General features: G+C 54.1%; 1 protein-coding gene across 1 annotated transcript in view; it reads left to right on the top strand.

Annotated features, from left to right (window-relative positions):
* Window positions 1-13,607: 13,607 nt before the first annotated feature.
* Rnf39 (ring finger protein 39) overlaps window positions 13,608-13,980 on the top strand; it is a gene marked incomplete in the record, with an annotated part of 5,117 nt that continues 4,744 nt past the window's right edge. Inside the window, 1 exon segment of the mRNA XM_013509780.1 lies at window positions 13,608-13,980.

Here is a 13,980-nt window from a genome sequence, read left to right as displayed (position 1 = left end):
CGACGTGAGTGCGGAGGTCTCGGAGGGCGGCCGCGTCCTTCCGCGCGCTGCGCTCAGGGTCCCCGCTCCCGCCGCGGGTGCCCTGGGGCTGCCCCTCGTCTGCGCGCCTCCGGACCCGTTCGGCGCCATCGCGCTCCAGGACCAACGCCAAAGAAACTGCTTCCCAAAGCGGCCCTGGAACATTTTCAACAGACAGAATTCTGAGTCGGACTGCTTTGCAGTGACGCCTAAACACCCACCGCCTAGCGTCTGTCATCAGCATTTTACTTATTTTTATTTTTATTTTTTTATTTTACTTATTTTTTGAGACAGGGTCTCACTATGTAGTTCAAGCTGGCTTTGAACTCTCTATGTAGCTCAGGCTGACCTCAGACTAGCTGCAGTCCTCCTGCCTCAGCCTCCTGAGTGCTGGGATTACCACACCCACCAAATATATGCATTTTAAAGAAAGTTCCAGACATTCAAATGTTTCCTTAAAATCTAATCTGAGCATACCAAAGTTTGCTGGACTTTCCATACTGCCCATTTCTCTAAAGGACTGAACTCCATGCTGTGATTTGTGAGTGCCCCTAGCCTGAACCCCACTCCCTGCCTGCCTCCTACAGCATTTCTGCTCTTGTGAGAACAAACTGCATAACCCCCCCACACACACACACTGTTCACCATCTCCCTGACCTGCTTTCCTTTCTTGTCCTGAGACTGTCCTCACCCTCCAGCGCCCTCAGTGCACGGGCTCCAGAAAGCCTGCTTTAACTGCCCCTCCTCTGTGAGCCCGCAGCAGCCCCCAGGCAAAGCTTGGTGTCAAACTTATCTCCACAAGTCACCCCAAGGAGAGCTTCCAGAAGACGCAGGAATCTTGCTGCCCTTCCCATGATCCTTGCAACCTAGTGCAATCTGCGGCGTGTGGGGGTGCTCTATAGAGACTTGCTGCTGGGCATGGTGGTGCACACCTGTAATTCCAGGACTCAGGAGGCTGAGGCAGGAGGATTGCTGTGAGTTCAAGGCCAGGTTACACTACATAGCAAGGCCCTGTCTCAAAAAAACTTCTAAAAATTCTACCATAAATACTCACTGAGAGAATGCTGACCGGCCTGTCCCTTCGCATAGCACTCCCTGCCTTCTTTGTATCACCAAAGAGGGTAAGGGTGAAGAAAAGAGCACTGTCCCTAACGTTCTCCAACCCAAACCCCAAGGCACACACCTGTGGTGGAACAGCTTGGATTCGCTGTGCTTTGCAGAGAGGGAGAGTGCACCCCTCGGGGAATCGCCGGGCCTCTCCGTAAATAAACCCGCCATGGCACTTAGACTTGGGCTGGGTGGTTTAAGAAGGGTCTAAAGAGGGAAGTTTCACTCTAGATTAACACTAGAAGGCTTGAATGGGCCCTAACTCCCAGCCCCCAGGGTGCATGCCAGCAGAGGCGCTGCTGTCCGCAGGGAACTCAGCTCAGCGCTGAGGCTGCCATCACCAAGCACAGGAAAGAAGACGGGACAAGGGATTCTGCAGCCCCGGGACATCCGGGGACTCCCGAACACTTAGAACAGGCCTTCAAGCACTCTGCCCACTGAGATGCAAGACTGCCAGAGAACTCTGACCACAGATGTTTATTAAAATCTTCCCGCCAAACATCCCCTGCCCTCTCTCCATCCCTGTAAAGGGACATTCTTTGTTCAGGGCAGACGGTCTTATGGTCTTACCGGCTCTCTGCCTGCACCCAGGCACAATGAAGTCCACTCATGTTGCCTTTACACAAGCCTGGTGGTCTCTGCTGGTTCCCCCTCCCCCATACATTTCATATGTTACAAATACTGTCAGAAAGTACAGCATAGTTGACTGAATATCTTGACCAAGAGGGGAGACTAAGATGAGAATAAAACTATGACTGGGAGTGGGGGAGGCACCTGGGCATTGTGCCGCACACCTGTCATCCCAGCACTCTGGGAGGCAGAGGCAGGAGGATTGCAAGTGTAAGTCCAGCCTGGGCAACTCAATGGAACGCTCTCAAAAGAAAAAAATTTTAAAAGGGCTGGAGATGTATCTCAGCACAAAGGCCCTGGGTTCATTCAGCAAAAGAACGAGGTGGGAGAGAGAGGACAAAAGAAAGGAGGGAGGGAAGGAAGGAGGAAGGAGAAAAAAGTAACAGTCACTGCTTTTGGTCAAAATAAAGGGTGTCTGGTATTTTGTGGGTGGCACCGTGACTGTGGTTTTTCGTTTTATTTTGTTTCTGGTTTGTGTTCTGAAGGGATGACAGCGTGGTCTTGCTGTGTGTCACCAGGTATAGTTTCAGAGTAAACTTGTCTGAGGCTGGCATTTCATAGGACAGAGTGCACCTTGGAGGAGGGCAGGGTGTAAAGTGAGTCTTGTGCTTCAGAAGGGCATGGCTGCTCTTTCCTTTCTCGGGCCTTGGGTAGGGAATGGTGGGGGGCTGGGACTTGTGTATCTGTGTGTGCAGAACCCACAGGACTCTTCAAACAGCACACATCTCGAGGTCCTCTCCAGGGCACACAACCCCAGCCTGGCCGCAAAGTCCACCAGCTCACAGTGCGGTGTTCCATCCAGACAGCCCTTCGTGGCTGTGGAGGATGACAGGCCGGCCTGGGCCCTGTGGGGCTGAGCCCTGATCTGCGGCAGCCGGGACTTGGGTGCCGTGGCTGGGGCCTGGCTCCAGCCCCGCTCCCTGGGAAGCCCTGTTCTCTCCCGGACAGAGGCTCTGTACCTTGTTTTCGTGGATGGGCTGTTTTGTTTATCACCTGCCTGGTGTCAGAGCCTCCCAGGTGTGACTCCCACACCTACTCATCTGAGTCCCGAGGAAACCTGTAAGATATGAATTCTTTGCTGGTTTTGTGACAATGGCCTCTGACCGGACAGGTTCGTCTCCCCGGACCCCAAGGGCCTTCTTACTACTCCTCGTGCCTTGTGGGGTGGTGATCTCACCTGGCACCAGTTTCAGGGATCCAGTGACTCACTGTGGGATAAGTCAACAGCTGGGCACATGCCTGGCTCCCGAGTGCTCTGGGAAGCTCTCCAAAGACAGGGCCATGGCCTCGCACCCTCCGTCCAGGGGTCGGTCTGGCTGTCCCTGGTTTCCGTCCACATCAGACGGCACTGACTGCGGCCTGGAATTCTTCCCATCCGGGACTTCTTCCCGTCCCAGACAACACAGGCACACGGTGTTCGCCGTCCTGCCGTAGTCTCACGTCTTCTCGTCCCTTCCTTCTCTTCCTCTGGGTTCAAGTCTGCTTCCTGCCAGTGTGTTCGCCTGCTGCAAGACCTGGGACCAATTGTTTAGTTTTCTGGGTGTTAGATTTTCATGTCTGTAACTGTGGTTAATGATCATCACCTTTCGTATTGCCCTATGGGCTCTGCTTTTTCAAGTTGCATAATCAATGTACATGTTTATTCATACGGAATCCAAGCAACACGGGGGGAGTGAAAGTCCCTTCAGCTGCTGTCTCCCTGAATTCTGATTTGATGTGATTTCCCAGGACAGTTTTCTCTGAGTTTATGTACATTTATGTACACATAGCAATATATACATGCATTTGTATGTATGTGTGTGCATGTGTGGGTTTTTAAAAATAGCTGTAATGTAAGGATAATGAGTTGGGAGGATATTTGTTTCTGAACCAACTGAGATTTTGGTTTTTTAAAAAGTCTATGTCTTTTATAAAAGTGAATCCATAGAGAATGTCTAAACTGGAAGAGCATGTAGCATTAATTTAATCCTGGTATTTACAGATATGGAAGCAAACAGCAAAAAAACAAACCAGTTAAGATAGTTGAAAGTCGTGGAGATATGGGTAAGGGCTTCTATTTTTTGTAATTATCTCAGCTAGTTATTTAACTTTTATTTGCATGCATAGCTTTCGTTAAAATCCTGAAAATAATCTACGTGTGTTCTGTGTCCCTTCTTTCCCTTTGCATCAGCCTAAGGTCTGACGAGAGCGCCGTCTTCCCCTGAGAAGCTCTCTGATAGGCAGATGTGCCAGTTCCCCATAATGGATGTGTTTACTGTGTACCAGACACATATACTAACAGAGCTTCTTAAATAAAACCCCGAGACTTGCCTAGGGTAAAGCGCTGATGTTAAACACCCAGCATGGCAAGTTCACGCCCCCTCAGCTCCAGCTCGGGCACAGTGCCACAGTCACCGCACCGGCACCCGCGGCGGCCAGGCCCACCCTGCTCCGGATGCACCTGGCTCTCTCTGCCCCGTCCTGGGGTGTTTCCTGAATAATGACCGTAGCTCATAGTACATCGTAGTCTGCACTTGTTTCCTTTAACCATGGGTCTTAAAGATGGATCTTCTCCTGCCGGCCCACACAGGCTTTCCTCATTCTTTTGTCTTTTGCTTTGTTTTGGTGCAGGGATTGGACCCATGTGAAGCACTCACTCTACCACTGAGCTACACCCTGGCCTCCTCCTTGTTCCTGCTACATGATTTAAGTTACATAATCATGTGAGAGCACTTTGCGTGTCAGCCCATGCACAGGGATGCCAAGTGAATGTTCTTCCCCTCCCGTAGGTTCCCGTGACCCCGACATAATGGAAAACACCTTGCAACCCCACAGGGCTGCGGCTATAAACTCCCTGCCACCCGCCCTGCACCATGCGGCCTCACAGGGCTGCGGCTGTAGACTCCCTGCTACCTGCCCCGCACCACGCGGCGGGTTTCAATATGCTCATCACCGTTTCACTCCTCTGTGTTCCCTTCACAGCCTCCTTTGTTCTCCTTACCATCCCATTCTCCCACACACTGCGCTGCTAGCTTTGGCCAAAGTCCATCTCACACCGCCTCCCACAGCCGGGTTGGCCGAGCTCCCTTCCCTTGCAGACACCCCTGTGAAAGTGGCCCCAAGCTGGCCTCGGCCCGGGGGCACCCTGTCTGGTCCTAGGCTCCTCAGCCAGAAGCTCTGTCTTTCAGAAGCAGGCTGTCTTAGAGTCTCCTGTGCTCTGCACACCAGCGGGAGCACAGAATGCCCCGTGAACATCGTGGAGTGGGAATCCTTGACTTCCTAAGGTCTAACACCTCCTTTCCATTTAACATGCAGAGTAGCTGCTGCGGTGTGTGAGACAGAAAGTAGAGCTCATGTCCTGTGAGATCGGGGCAGTTCGCTGGTCTCTGAGCCTCTGTAAAGTATTGCAAAAAAACCAGTATCAAACCAAATGGAAATCTCTGCACCGAGGAGTTAGAAGGCAACTTTTATTATGCTCGTGGGCTGGGGAACCCAGCGGCTCAAATCACCGGCCAACTCAGGGTTTTGTTTTTGTTTTTTTGGTGGGGGGTTCTTTTTTTGAGACAGGGTCTCGCTATGCAGTTCAGACTGGCCTTGAGCTCACTTTGTAGCCCAGGCTGGTCTCGAACTCACAATGATCCTCCTGCCTCAGCCTCCCAAGTGCTGGGATTACAGGTGTGCGCCACCACGCCCAGCCTCAGAGTCAGGTTTGAGTTCAGTTTAAATAGAGTTTGCGAGTGGGAAGTACAAAGGTGACAGCAGGTTATTGCATGATTGGTTACATGGAATACGAGAATTACGTCATACATTGTCAGGCAGGTCTACTTAAAAGGAATTGTCTAACATTCCGGGAAGGAGGGGAGGGGGTCTGAGTGGAGCAAGTAGAGTTAAATGGTCCTTGACTGGGCCAGTCTGTCCCAGAGGAAGTCCTTGAAGCAAGTTGGAAACAACATGTATTTTTATAACTAAGGAAAACCCAAGCTGGACACAGTCAGGTTGGCCCGGCACACATCAAGGCTGACTATCCGCCTGCCAGGCAGCAGGAGCACAGGCACAGGCTAGACTGATCTCTAACTTTTGCGGTAATATGCCTCAAGTCTGCTCTTCTGTAAGTGTGCCCTTACGGTGGCAGTAATGATACCGGGAAGAATTATGACATAAAGTGTATGCTTTATGACAGAAGGTGCATCCGAGGTGCCGCTGGGCCGAGGCCAGCTTGGGGCCGCTTGTACAGGGGTGTCTGCGAGGGAAGGGAGCCTCGGCCAGCCTGGCCGTGGGAGGCGGTGGGAGACGGCCTGTGGCCGACGCTAGCAGAACGGTGCGTGAGAGAGTGGGGTGGTGAAGGAGAACAGAGGAGGCTGTGAAGGAACAGAGAGAAGCGATGACGGTGTTCTAAAAATAGAAAAGTGTCGCTACCATTCCCCAAGTTGATTTCCGATTGAGGGTTGTTCTGATGAAACCCAGGCCCAGCCAATTCCGCCCTTCCCCGTGTCTGTCCGTCCCTCTCTTCTGAGGCTGTTGCTCCACCCTCCCATGCCTAACTCGGGGGGCCCTGTTCACCCCTAATTCCTCCTCGGCATTCATGTCTGTGGCCTCTGACCTTCTCCTCCTAGGCACAGTTCCCAGCCGCCTTGGAACCATCTCAAGAGCTTTTCGGGTCCCTTTTCCCCCACTCCCTCAAGGCCTCACCCTCCTTTCCCGCCCCACCTGCCACCCCAGGGGAAGCGAGGCGGGTACAGGTGTGGACGCCTCCACCAAGGCCTGGTTTCAAGGACGCTCAGAGAGGTGTTCAGAGGTGGCAGATAAAAGGCTGCCACGCAGGGGCCACGCTCTGCGCAGGGAGGGGCCATGTGGGAGCTGCGGAGCCCAAGGCGGATCCTGGGCTAATTTTCTTCCTGGAGATGCAGGGCCGGGCAGGGCAGGGCTGCAGGGGTGAGCTGGGGGACCGCCGAGGCTCTGGAGGGAGTCAGAGGGAGGGGCTGGGTGCTAATTGGCAGGCTGGGTGCCAGGACATGCCTGGGATACTTTGGCAACAGGTCACGGGGAGAGAGGGAGGGAGGGAGGCTGCCCGGTGGCAGGGCTGGCCCTCGCCCATTAGGACTTTCTAGGTCACTCTGAGTGCCCATGCTGTGCCGCAGGCTTCCTTGCATGTTTCTGGCTTGGTTTTTCTGACTCACGGTCTGTGTGTTCCCTGACAGTCTTGACCCCAGAGCCAGGGCCCCGGCGCTGCGTCCGTCCGGAGAAGCACCAGAGCCCTGACTGCCGCAGGCCACCTGTGACCCCGGCAGACAGGCAAGGACCCAGGTTCCGCCCTGGAACTGGAACGCCACACTCGACTGATGTGGGTAAGAGATCAGTGAACAAACACGAACCTCAGCGCTGGAAATCGCGAACATTAATACGAGCTACTCTTGTTCTTTCTGTTCTTGCCACTGCTCATAAGGTCATACCCTCACCAGGGGCCACACACCTCACGCCACACACGGCTTCCCACGTCCGCCGAACCCGAGCTCCCCTCCAAGCCACGGCTCAGTCTTCCCGCCTCAGCCTGGGTGGCCCCGTCCTCCCAGCACAGGGCCCAGGTCCCTACCGCAGGTCCACTCAGTTCCTCCCACCGCCACCTCAGCCCGGCAACAAGCCCTTTCAGCTCCACAGCACGCCCAGCACCGGCCCCTTTCCGTCTGTCGGTGTTGAACAAAGTCCTCGAATCTGTGTCACCTGACTTCCTGTCCCTCCCTGGCTCTGGCTGCCTGGACCTCCGCTAATCTCACACCAGTGCTTCGGGGTCAGGACCTCCACACCTGCTTCCCCTCCTTTTAGACCAGACTCTTCGGGGAGCACTTGACCCATTCCCTCACCTCCCTGAAATATTTGTTCAGGCATTACCCGGGAGATTATAACCTGCCCCATCCCGCCACCCCCATCTTCCTTGTCAACTTAACTTTGCTCATCCTGAATGTAAACAAGGTGAAGGAGATGATAGATAAGAAAAGAAATTTGGAGAAAAGTCTATTCAGAAAAAATGAACTTCTAAATTCCCAAATCAGACCATGCAGTCCTCACTTAAAACAAACACAGCCCAAGTCCTTCTCCTGGTCCCTAAGGAATTGTTCGTATTTCGAGACTGCTCCCAGCTTAGGGCCTCGAGGGCTCTTCTCTGCTCCCTCCTGGGTCCCCCAAACCAGGCAGGGCTCAGCTCCAGTGTCGCCTGCTCAGAGGAGCGTTTACTAACTCCTGTCAACAGCAGTGCACGCCTCCACAGGCCGCGCCCTTCAGGCTCCTGAAAGCACTTGGTCATACCCTGTAATTGCCTTGTTAATGTGTTTGTTTGCTTGCTTATTGTTGGTCTCCCCCAGTAGGCTAGTGGGCGGGGACTGAGACGGGCTTGCTTTCCGCTGTGTCCCCAACTCCCAGGACAGCGCTAGGTGCACAGCCCTGCGAGTGACTGCGTGGGATGGATGAAAGCCTGCACAGGAATACTGCTGAAAGGGCCTGGGCAGGCTGACAAGAGGCAACGAACAGCGAGTGTCTAAGGGGGTTAGAGGATGGACGAAGAAGAGACGTGGGGGGAGGGGCTGTAAACGGACGGGCACAGGTGAGCCCTGGAGAGGAGCGTGAAGGGGGCACAGTGTCTCAGAGAGGCAGACAGGCGCGGGCACGGGGGTCGGGGTGGGGGACGAGTGAGAAGCAAAGGCTCAGAAGGAAGGGGTTAATCTTTAAGGCGAAGGACACAGAACGTGGAGCCGGGAAATTTGAGCTTCAGCCCTAGATCTCTCTCGAACCAGCTGTTCGGGCTGAGTCAAACCCTTCAGCACACCAGAGTCCCAGTGCCAAGGCTGGAAAAGCTGTCACAGGGTGAGGCAAGCACTGCAGGGGCGGTGGGGTGACATTCTTGCACCCTAGGTCATTACTCTGAGCCCTCTGAGCCGCAGGGCTGATTGGGCCGGTCTGGCCAAATCCTCTTCCTCAATTCCACACCTCCAAGCTATCTGCCCCTGGGTGGGGTGGGGGTGGGGGTGTTGTACCTAGGGTCACTGGAGCAGTTGATTAGGAAAACCACCCCCTTTTGGCACAGAGTCAGGGTGGCCTTGAACTCACTTTGTAGCCCAGGCTGGCCTCAAACTCAGGTGATCCTCCTGCTTCAGCCTCCTGAGTGCTGCGATTGCCTGTATGGCCAGTATAAACTGGCTTTTTTTAAAGAGAACTTACAGTTGTTTTAAAGCACACAGCAAACTGCAGAGTCTTTCTTAAAAGACGAGTGATTAGAGATAAAATTGGGATGAAGAAAACCACAGGAAAGGCACCGTAAACGGGGGTGAAAAAGAACAGTGATTTCTTCATCTGGGCTTCTTACCTCCGGGACTCTCTCTTCCCACTCTTGGTTTTCTCCCCCAAGTCTGCTTCATGGTTTCTGTCCGAGCTTTTCCGCTCTCGTGTCACTTGACCTAACCTTCCCTCCGTTTCAGGTCGCCTCCCTGACACGTTTCTGCTTCTCCCGTCTGCCAGCAGACGCCTTCGTCTGCTCTGCCCCACTCGTGCACTGACCGTGGCTGCACACACGCGCCCTGTTCCACCCTCACTGAGTAACGACAGATTTCAGCTGATGGAGGACACACTCCACCCGCCTCACCACGCGTCCTAAGGGCAGGACCGAGACAGGTCTGTCTGCAGTCTCCTGAACACCTCTTCGTACCTACCTCCCCCTTGAAGGCGCAAGGACTTGGGGACTATTTAAGAGGATGGGCTGGGGATTTAACTCAGTTGCATAAGCACCTGCCTGGGAAGCACAGGTCCTGAGTTCAATTCCCAGGGTCAAAAAAGAAAAAAAATCAAGTAAACCGGGCTTGGTGGCACATGCCTATAATCCCAGCACTTGGGAGGCTGAGGCAGGAGGACTGCTATGAGTCTGAGGCCCACCTGGGCCACAAAGTGAATTCAAGACCAGCCTGGGCTACAAAGTGAGTTCAAGGCCAGCCTGAGCTACATAGTGAAACCGTGTCAAAAAAGGCAAAAAAAAAAAAAAAAGATGGGCAACTACTGAAAGGAGAGATGGACAAAGAACGAACAAAGAGAGAGAAGAAGCAAGGAAGAGAAGGAAAAGAACAGAAGGGTTAGGCTACAGCCTGCCTGGCCTCTAATTTCTCCCTGTGTCACCAGTGGCTATTGTGCTGTCTTACGCCACAGGAGGAGGCGGCGGAGGGTGGGGACAGATGTGTGGGAGGCGCCTGCATCAGGAGGGAGGCCTGTGGATGGCAACAGACAGGCGGGACCTGTTGTGGCCAAGTGCAGCCGACAAAGCCAAACCAACGCACTCACAAAACCACCTCCGCTCTCTGGACCTCTGAAGAGAGAAGGAACTTGAGAGGGAATAAGATCAAGTGCAGAGCTGTTAGGAAGTCGGGGAGGGAAGGACTAGGGCTTGGAAAGTGAGCTATTTCCTGGCCGAGTCCATTCAAATGCCTTTTACCTGACCCGTGTCCCAGAGCCGTGAGCGGAGCTCTCGATCACCAGCATGAAGGCTGAGTGGACACTGTTCGAGGAGCCCTGATCACCTGCTCAGAGGAGGGGGTGGCAAGGCCTCGCGAGCTCCTTCGGCTGGACCTCGAGCCTCGTCTCTTATCACGGGAGTGTTTCCCAGCACAGAGCCCAGGACCTGCCAGGGAGGAAGGACTACTGATGGAGAAGGATAAGAATGTCTCTGTCTGGCATTTCGGAGGTGTGAGCAGGGCCAGCCCAACGCTCCTCTGGCTTTGCCCAATCAGTGATGAGTAACTCAGCACTGAACACAGGCTGCCTGGCACCTGCACTGGGCGCACGGCCAGGTGCACCTCCAGCAGCCGAGCGTGTGAAGGTTGGGGCCCTGCGCTGCCTTGCTTAACACCTGCCGGACAGAACCAGTAAACAGATACACAGATGGGTGCAGACAGCGATGACGATGGTGGACGACAAGTAATCTGAGGAGAGAGTGAGGGCCTCTGCAGGAAGCTGCTTGCAGCCTGAGTGGTGAAGAGCACCTCTCTGGGCTGGGTTAGCTCCGGCAGCATGCGTAGGCCCTGGGTTCAATCACAGAACAAAAACAATGACGACAACAACAAAACCCTCTCTGAATATGTCGCCTTTGGACTGAAACCTGACGAGGAGATGGCGAGAGCCAGGTGAAAGGGGCAGAAGGAAAAGCGAGGGTACAGCAAGGTCAGCCCTGGCATCTCAAGGACGGACGGTGCAAGGCCCGCAGTTCAGTCTGAAGGCATGACATGCGAGGAGCAGGTCCACTGTCAACCACCACCATATAGACAGTGTGTGGCTAAGCACTGGGGCCCCTGCAGACTTTTAAAACTGCCCACGCCTGGGCCCTCCCCAGGGAGGGTCAGTTTAATGGGTCTGAGTTGTCATGTACGCATTAGGAGTTTAAAGGTTTTCCAGATGATTCCAGCGTGCAATCGAGGTTGTGAACCTTGAGGGCCGTGAGATGGTGCTTGGATTGGCGGCAGTACGTGTAAGTCCCCTGCAGAGACGCAGCCATCTCCCCGGGACTCCAGGCCCAGGTCCAGAAAGAATTCATTGTGTAAGAGACTTTGAAGGTGGAGGTAGAGCTTCCTAGAGCTTCCTAGCATAGAAGCAGCCTAAAGGAAAAGAGATGAAAGAGAACTAGGAAGAAGGCCAAGAAAGGCAGTGAAATCCAGAAAACAGGACAGATGGGGGGGGCACAAAGCAGACAAGTGCAGAGAGGGACAGGGGGAGAGACCAGGAGAAGGCAAGCATGAGCACCAGCTGCCTGCCGCTGCGGTAACAAGCTCCCACAAGCTCAGTGGCTGGGAAGAGCACACGCTTACCATCTGACGGCCCTGTGTTTCACACATATAGAAAGGGTGCTGCTGGGTGAAATCACGGTGTCGGCAGGGCTTGTTCCTCCCGGTGCTCTGAGGGAGAAGCCCTTTCCTTGGCGTGTACACCTTCTAGAGGTCATCTGCATTCAGCTCACGGCTCCCTCCCAGTCCTCAAAGTCAGTGATGTCAGGCCAAGGCCTGCTCATGCTGCTGTGTCTGGCTGTCCTCTTGCACCTGCCTTCCACTTTTAAGGACCCCTGTGATTGCAGTGGACCCTTTGGATCTCTGGGATAGTCTCTCATTTCTCAAACATAATTCCCTGTGCGAATTAACTCCTCTTTTCCAAGTAAGGTAAAATGCCCAGTTTACAGGAATAGGACATAGCATTTTTGGGAGAGCTTGCTTCGAGGTCCTAGGGCAGCACAGCTACTCATACACCCTTGACTGAGGAATGCCATCCTCCACGGGCTGGTGGTCCTCAGCTCCAGGAAGGAGCGGTGAGGGAGGAAGGGGACACCCACCCCCAGCCGGGTCTGCTGAGTCAAGCCTGGCAATCAGTGGGGTGAAGATGTCACAGCCAGGTCACCCTCACATCAAGGACTAGCATTTTTGAAGGGGCATTATTCTGCCTACCATAACACAGAAGTCCACCTTTTATAAAAACATGCTGATCCTATCTGTAGTCTTTTGCTTGAGTTTTATCTTGCATTCAGTGAGCCGAGAGCCAAAACAAGTGTGTATGTGCACGTGTTTGTTTGTGCAGGTTTGTTTGTCACAGGTCACACTGAGTATCTCCCTGACCGTAATGGGGGGGAGGGAGAAGGGTGCCCGGAAGGGGTTCCTAATAAAGTGTTGCTGCTCCATGAGGACTCACTGCTGTTGTTTTCTTGTTATTATTGACAATAAAACTAATGATAGTGTCTCTTTGCATGTATACATGCATCTTAAATAACCCTGGGCTTCCACTCCAGTGATATCAGCGTATATGAGGCTATTCCAATGTGTCTGGGGTGTTTGCATTCTATGAATGCATCTTACTAACAGTGCGTCCATGTGGACGTCAATGAACACATGTTGTACACGGTGTGCATGATCACAATTGTATACACCTAGGCATTTACTTACTTACCACCCCCCAAGGAAGGGTATCAGACAAAAAGGCCAGCCATGGGAAAGGCAGAAGAGCCAGGAAGAGAAAAAAGCACACAGCAAAAGAAAAGAGAAGAGGAGGGAGGAGGAAAAAGGACATAAAATGGAGGTCAGGGAAGAGGGCCCAAAGAAGATCAGAAGGAACATCAGGAAAGAGGAGGGAGTTCTAGAGATCTGCAATAAAATAAACAATTTTTTTTCAAAGGCAGGGATAAAGTTCAGTATAGTGGTGCACACCTGTAATCCCAGCCCCAGGGATGCTGAGGCAGGAGGACTGCTTTGAGTCTGAGGCCAGCCTGGGCTACGTAGCCAGACTCTGTCTCAAACAAAAACAAAAACAAAAAAAAAAAAAAAAAAAGAAAGAAAAAGAAAAAGAGGTAGGGTTGGGACACAGCCAGGGTGCATTCTGGTCATTTCCTCACTGTTCAACCTGGAGAGTTCAGCTCTCCCGGTCTCAGTGAATTCCGACAGCTTGAGTAGATAATGCTGGGGTACATTTCAAAGAAAGGGGGAAAGAGACAAATAGAAATAAAAATGCACAGAGGGAAAGCCAAGAGAAAGAACCAGAAAGAGAGAGGAAGCCGGGCAGGGGAGGCCTTGGGACGTCAGGCGTCAGGTGAGCGGGGAGAATCCGTCCTGACTCCTCGGTGGGAGTGTGGGCGCGACTCCCACCCCTTCCGCAAGGCTTCAGCCCTTAATAGGTAAGACAGGAAGATGGAAAGAGAGAGGCGACAGCGGGAGTGACAGCACACACGAAGCAGCGCTCAGCGGTGCCAAAGCCGCGAGCACCGGGAGCGGATGTCAGGTGTGCCGGGCGCACGGGCTGACTCACACCTTGGCGACGCAGGCACACTTGCCAAGAGCGAGCCGGGGCGCCCTGCCCGCCACGCTCCACGGGGTGGGGGTGGGGGTGAGACTCGGGCCCTCGTGCGGGCGGGGGCTCCCCGCGCACCCGGCCAGCGGCCCTCGGAGCGCCCCCTGGCGACCCCCGTCGGCCCGGACCCGGGAGCCGCGCGGGCCCCACCTTCTCCCCAGTCCCCACTGGGGAAGCGGGAGAACCAGCTGGGCGTTGCGCAAGGGCTGCTGTTTACCTCCCGCGGGAGCCTCCTCCCCCTATAAAGCCTGCGTGGCGAGGAGCCTGCCCGGGAGTGACTGCGGGCGGGCGGGAGAGGATCGCAGGCGGAGGAGCGCGGGGCGCGGATGCGGGAGTCTGAGCGCCGGCCGCCGAGCCAGGCAGCAGCAGGGGCGCCGCGCGCTCGCAGGTGCAGGC

This window comes from Chinchilla lanigera, unplaced genomic scaffold, assembly GCF_000276665.1.
Source record: "Chinchilla lanigera isolate Chin_1 unplaced genomic scaffold, ChiLan1.0 scaffold00182, whole genome shotgun sequence".
Lineage (NCBI taxonomy): Eukaryota > Metazoa > Chordata > Mammalia > Rodentia > Chinchillidae > Chinchilla > Chinchilla lanigera.
The sequence above is the reverse complement of the archived record's forward strand: the minus strand, read 5'-3'. Positions and strand labels throughout refer to the sequence as shown.